General features: G+C 37.4%; 1 long non-coding RNA gene across 1 annotated transcript; it reads right to left on the bottom strand.

Moving 5' to 3' along the window:
• Window positions 1–1,128: 1,128 nt before the first annotated feature.
• On the bottom strand, window positions 1,129–5,066 carry LOC105982777. Its single transcript, XR_001174914.1, has 2 exons — window positions 4,913–5,066; window positions 1,129–1,825 (listed from the first exon to the last, which is right to left on the bottom strand). It is a non-coding gene; the product is annotated as an uncharacterized LOC105982777 (long non-coding RNA).
• Between the last annotated feature and the right edge of the window lie 1,601 nt (window positions 5,067–6,667).

Raw genomic sequence — 6,667 nt, 5'->3', positions numbered from 1 at the left:
GCCACTTCCGGTTTTCTGGTGGTTTATTGGAGATAGGAGTCTCACAGTCTCTCCTGCCCGGACTGGCTTTGAACCGAGATTCTCAGATCTCAGCCTCCTGAGTAGCTAGGATTACAGGCGTGAGCCACCAGTGCCGGGCCAGGGATTATCTTTTGTAACCACATCCAGTCATTAACTTATTACCCTCATTCAGAATGAGAATAAGAACTAAGAACAATTTGATGGCTCTTCTAGTACCCATCTTTGGGCTGGGATTCACACTAATTGTCCAACTGAAACATACTAAGAATCTCATGACATGTTTCGATGGCAAAATGTGTCTCAGGTATAGTCAGTAAAATGTGTGCTGTGACACATGCCACTTGTCGGCCTGCCTTTAGTCCCTTCCTACACTCAATCGTCAATTCTTTTGTTCCCCATCGTTTGGAAATTGGAGATAGCTCTACAAAACCTAGAGGAAAGCAAAAAGATCTAGTTGCATACAGATGAGAGATGATCAACAGTGGGTAGGCTGTTGTCTAAGTATTAAATAAGCTGCAAATTTGTTAAGCCTCTGAAATTTTAAGGTAGTTTGTTTAATCAGCTATTCTATCTGGACTAAGCCAGCTAGCATGACATAAGGAACTAATGATTATCTTAATCATATTGTTTTCATTAAAATTCCTGGATGATAAGCCAATTAAGTGCCTTACTAACAAATCCCAAATATCAAAGTGGATGTCTATTCATGAATAGTTCACAATTTCTGAGCACTATACAAATGCCAAGTAAAACATAATGTTGTTTTCCTTATTTACAATCACACAATGAAAACCCAGATGATTAAGTGATTGGACCAACATCAGTCAGTAAGTCATAAAGCTAGATCTCATATCCAACAGCGTTACAACGCAAGTCCTAAATTGTCAAGCTCCCAGCTACATTTCCTCTCACTTCTCACACTCACCCAGTTTCTTTGCTGACAGTCAGAGAATAAACCTGTTTGGATGCTCATGTCACTCTTTGATATGACTCATTGAATTGGATGCTCTTAATTGCTAAGCTTATTGAAAATTATAGTTCTGAAGTTTAAATCAGTAATCATCCAAGATCTTACTTATAAGCTACATAGTCCACATAAGTGGAAAAAAGTAGAAAAAAAGTTTATTAAGTATTAGCATCAGTGGGTTTATATGTTCACATACAAAAAATTCCCCAAAGTGCATCCTCAATAGGGGCCCTTTGGGTGACAGTGGACACTGAATATCTGCATTCTCACTAGTCAGGAGTCAGCTAGATAGCATAGCCTCAGAATGCCCCAGACTCCCTTCATGTTGCTTCTCTCAGGAAAATACAGATCCTTTATAGCAACAGCTCCTGGTTCTTGAATACAACAGTCAGGCTGCACCTCAGTTGCAGATCAGGAAATTTAGCTCTGTCTTCTAGTGCATGGGGGTAGGACTTTCCATGTGAGAACCTCCTCAAACATAAGGTGTCTGCTCAAAAGTGATCAGGGACCAACACATGACATAATTCTGCTACAATGGAAACTCAAAAGGTAAGGTTATGGGAGAATACAAATAGGAAGGTGGTATACTTGTAGAACACAGCAAAGGTCTTGGTAGGGCAAAGCAGCCTCAGGAAAGAGATGAGTGGTGAATGATGACGTACATCTAAATTTTGATGAGGCCCAGTTGCTCTGACTCTCATGTTTCCATGTCTGATTTCATAGTCTGAGGTCTCTGCAGTTCTTAAATAGCAAGATCCCGAAGACACGTAAGACAGTGAACACCTTCAAAATGTTGACATGATAAATCCAAAAGGATTCTCAGTTACAGGTCCTGCCCTGGAACAAAATATAGCAATTATTATTATTATTATCATTATCATTATTATTATTTGCTGAATTTCTTCAAGTAAAAGTAGTGACATGAATGAATTTTATTTAATTAAACAGAATTACTAATAACTAGCAATTTAGAAGAAAAATGAATTGGAAATGTGGTTTTCCAACAACAGGAAATAATTGGAGGCATCATTTCTAGAACAGTCACTTTAGGGAATTAATTTTACATCATTTGTGTTTGTTGAACAGCTACCATAGGCCTTGAAACACAATGCTATGGTTACCAGGAGTACATAGTCTGTCTGGTGCAACAGACACTGCTTCTGAGAGCAGAAGTTAATGAACATAGAATATTCTCTGTCTCTCTCTCCAATGGTGTGTCCAAACATCATTTCTTAAGTAGTCACATTGATCATATTGATTAATATTCCTGGTGGAAATGATGGAAAGAATCGACTTGTTCTTCTAAACCTAACTAAAATATCTGGAGTCTTGCTTTCTTGAGCTCTATAAGAGCTCTTTTCCCAGACTCTTTCCATTCTTGCTGATTACATCTGCAGTTGTAAATCAGGTGTGAAAATCCATTAAGATACTTCATAACAGGACAAACGTTGACTCTTATTGAACTCTCATGTTCTCGCTTCCTTAATGAAGGCACAAGAACATTTTACTGCTGAGAGAGGATGAGTTAGATTATGAACCTTATTTCTGCTAGTGGCATGCATTTCAACCAGTTGGGAGATAATACATTTCTTCCTTCATTGCTTTGCAAAGAGCTACTTAGTCTGTTCTTCCAGGGAAAGAATAAAGAACTTGATTTTTTGCTTGTAAAGTGCTTTCAGCCATGCCACAAAAAAAAATAAGTTTACAGCTGTTCCCCCAAATTATAAAATTTTTTGACCTAAACATTTTAAAATCCAGATAAAGAAGAACACTGAAATGAGTTAGCAACACAGAATCTTATTTTAGAGCTAGAATAACACAAGAAAGTAACGAGGAGTAGAGGCTTTGCTGTCAGATGGCCTGGATGAAAGCTGTATAAATACCTGTGTCTCCCTGCTCCTTAATGCCCTCGGTGCAATCATTATAGAAATAAACAAGACAATGGAATTTTAAATTTTGAAATAAATAAAAATAAATGATCACAACTAATAACCACCTCATAGGCTTTGTAAGGGTTAACTGAGATAAAGCAATTGAGTACAATTTATGTTCATTATTGTACATTGAGTACAATGTATGTTCACTATGCACATTTCTGTCACAGGAAAGCAGAATAGATTAATAGATTCCCAAGAAAATCTTTCATACTCTCACAAATAGACTAGTAATTAGATAAATGAATAGTTAGGTGAATGAGCTTAGGGACTTTAGTTTCTAAAAACTTATGAGAATGTGAAATGTGAAGAAAATATGCTATTTTTTTCTCTATACAGAAAAAACAACAAAAACACTGAGTTGGTCCATAATGATAAGTATAAATAGATAGACAGAACATTCTTTTGACAGTTTATTTCCATTGTAGTCATGATAGAAAGTCACTTAAATGAAGTCAGCCTGAGACAGCTATTTTACCTTTTGTGATTTCCAAATTTAAATGATTACTAAGAACAACAAAAATCATCATCACTAATACCTGCAATGAAGGCTAGATCTACAAACTTGCACAGAAATAGAAACTGTATAAGAAAAAGGTTAAAGCATTAGAAATTTAAAAGCCCAGCAAATGCAAAATGAGATTGCATTGTGAAAAATATGGCTGCCATCATTTTCAATAAATTTTCCAGGAGTCACAGAAGAAATCTTTCTGAATTATGCTTTCTGCCTATGCTGATAGTTATATTAAAAATGCAGTAACAATGATGACAGCAATCAATTATTAGGCAATTACGTGCCAAGAGATACTATCTATACATCATGTCATTTAATTCCCACTAGTCTATGAGAAGCTGTTGTCATGTTGCCACACGTACAGATGAGGAGACTGAGCTCAAAAAAGTCAAATTACTTGTCCAGGGCCCTAGCACTGGTAAAATGCCTTGACTTGGACTAAGGCAGTTAGGAATCACTATACAAACAACCGCTAATTAATAACACATTAATGGAGCAGCCCAAAGATGGCCAACTACATTATGTGGCCTAGTGCTTTAGGTTCTACAAGTACACAGGGTCAAATAGACCAGCAGGGGAAGTAGAAGTGTGGATGAACTTCATCCTTTTTCATATACTTCTTCCCAGTAGCCAGATGTGTATTTGAGGGGATGTGATAAAGTAGATATAGCTAGGTCCTCATGAATAGAATTAGTGCTCTCAGAAAAGAGGCTGAAAGTATTTGTCCTTCTATCATGGGATGACAGGTAGAAGGCCCCAGACTCTGATCAAGCTTGCTCTTGATCTTGGATGTCCTAGTCTCTGGAACTATGAGTAATAGCAGCTACAACTGACATAAATACATAAATACATTTTATGTGTGTGTATGTATGTGTATATACTATGTATGTATATAATATATGCATATATGTATATATTTATGTGTACTTTTGTATGTGTGTTTTCAGTATAAATTTAAAGGTGTGTTCTTTGCATTCAAGTTAATTCCACAAAACAATGATGATTATGATACCTTCATCATAGAAAACATCATACTAAATAGTAAAACAGTAGAAAGTACTTGACTAATATTTTCAAAGTTTTTGCTAATAGAGCAAAAAGAATGTTTTGCTTTCCGTTAAAGTGGTGGTTTGCACTTGCATTAATTATACTGTCTGTGACTTTGTCAGCAAAATGCACAATTGTAATAAGTGGAATTGTAAAATGCTGCCATTGGCTCTTTGCAGACTCTCAATCCTTCATCACACCTTCAGAAGACAGGTTTTAAAATAGCAATGCTCGCGATCTAAAACAAGAGTTTGCAACAAGTTTAACTGGAAATACAAACAATATTGACCTCATTTTTAAGTAAGCAGAGAATCGATGGTTTATTTACTTTTTTTGCACACAAGAAGAAAGTCAAGCCATCCTCAATCGCTTAAGAAAAAGCTATAAATATGAAACTCTCCTTCATTCTGGAAAAGCAAACATCATTACCTTGTTTCCTCTGTTTCAGCAAAATTAAGAGGTATAATTCTTCCCAGGCACACCATGGGGGTTCCTGCATCCGTCTGTGCCTCTGCTTGTGGGGTCACCTCTGACAGGAATGTTCTCATTTTTACATTTTCCTTTGTTTGCATTCATTCTTGTCTTGCGTCTCCCAAAGCCTTTCCTGAAGAAAGTGCAGAGCTCCCAGTGAATGAATAATGAGCCGAACTGATTTGGAAAGCTTGAGAGTCAGGCTTCCTGCTTCCGGCCCACCACTGTGCGCATCAACCCTTCAGTCCGATTGGCTTAAGCCTCCAATAAACAGAAGAATAAATGAGGCTCTACCACCTCCCTCAGAGCCTTATCTTTGGCTACATGCTCTACTTAAAAGGCAGCAAAAAGGTTTCCGTGGCCTGTGAGGCCATGCAAAATTCGCATGCAGTGTAGCTTGCCTCCATGCTTACCACTGTCTTTCTTCTACACAGACACAAACCATAAACAGCTCCTCAAGCTCTCCAGCTTGTCCCCTCTCAAAGTCTTCCCACTTGCTCCCTCTGCTAGGCACTTTCCCCCTGATGTCAATGGAACGTACTTCCACAGATAGAGTCCATGTAGCTCACTCTACATCTGCAGGTTTCCTTCTGAAAGTTGTGTCCTTGGAGTGGGCCACCCGGCACAAGCCCATCATTGCTCATTCCTTATCCTGCTTTCCGTTTCTTTTGATCACTTAGCAATAACTCCATGATTATTAAGTTGTTTATTTATCTTTCTCTACCATCAGAATAGGAATGCCAGCAAGACAGATTGAACTTGTACACAAACTTCACCCTGGAGCTTCTGACTTTGTAGGTCAGTAGTTGTGAGAAATTGTTCTTAATACACAGCCAGGTAATTCTGAAGCAACTAATTTGAGCAACATTTGGAAGACACTAATTACTAAACATTTCCTTAACAATAAACTCTCCCCTTACACTTTGAATCTATGCTAATAAAAAGTTTTCCTAAGCTTGAGATAGGCCTTAATGCTAGTGACTTACTTTGTCATTGCTTTTGTTAATTTGTTTTGTTCATTTTTATTCTTTTTTTTTTTTCAGGGCCTGGGCACTGTTATTGTGCCTTTTTATGCTCAAGGCTAGCACTTTACCACTTGAATCACAGTAACACTTCAGGTTATTTTCTGAGTAGTTTATTGGAGATAAACTGCTCAGGCTGGCTTCAAACTGCAATCTCAGATCTCAGCCTCCTAAATAGCTAAGGATTACAGGCATGAGCCACCAACCGCCAGCTTCATTTTTAATTTGAATTGATAAATATAAAACTTTGTACATACTAATGAGCTAATGTGACATTTCGATATGTGTATTGATGGAATAATGTTTAACTCAGGTTAAACATACATATCTCCTCCAATATTTATCATATCTTTATGCAGAAAACAACAATTCTTTCTTTTACACAGTACACAATTGTTATTTGTAGTCACACTATTATGAACCAGCACTGTAGATTTATATATATATATATATATATGTATATATATGTATATGTATAAAAGGTACTATACAGAGGGGTTACAGTTACATGAGCAAGGTAATGAGCCCATTCCTATTGAGCATTGTTACCACCTCCTTTGTTTTTCCCCTACCTTCCCTTTTCTCCCCACTTCCCCAACTTCTCCCTTCTCCCCCCCTCGCACTGCACTTTGCAAAGTACTTCCCCCATGGTATAACCCCTGTTGTCACTGTATTTGATTCCGGTGTCCTG

This window comes from Dipodomys ordii, unplaced genomic scaffold, assembly GCF_000151885.1.
Source record: "Dipodomys ordii isolate 6190 unplaced genomic scaffold, Dord_2.0 Scaffold17, whole genome shotgun sequence".
Taxonomy (NCBI): Eukaryota; Metazoa; Chordata; class Mammalia; order Rodentia; family Heteromyidae; genus Dipodomys; species Dipodomys ordii.
Note: the sequence above shows the minus strand (reverse complement) of the source record. Positions and strands in the feature narration are given on the sequence as shown.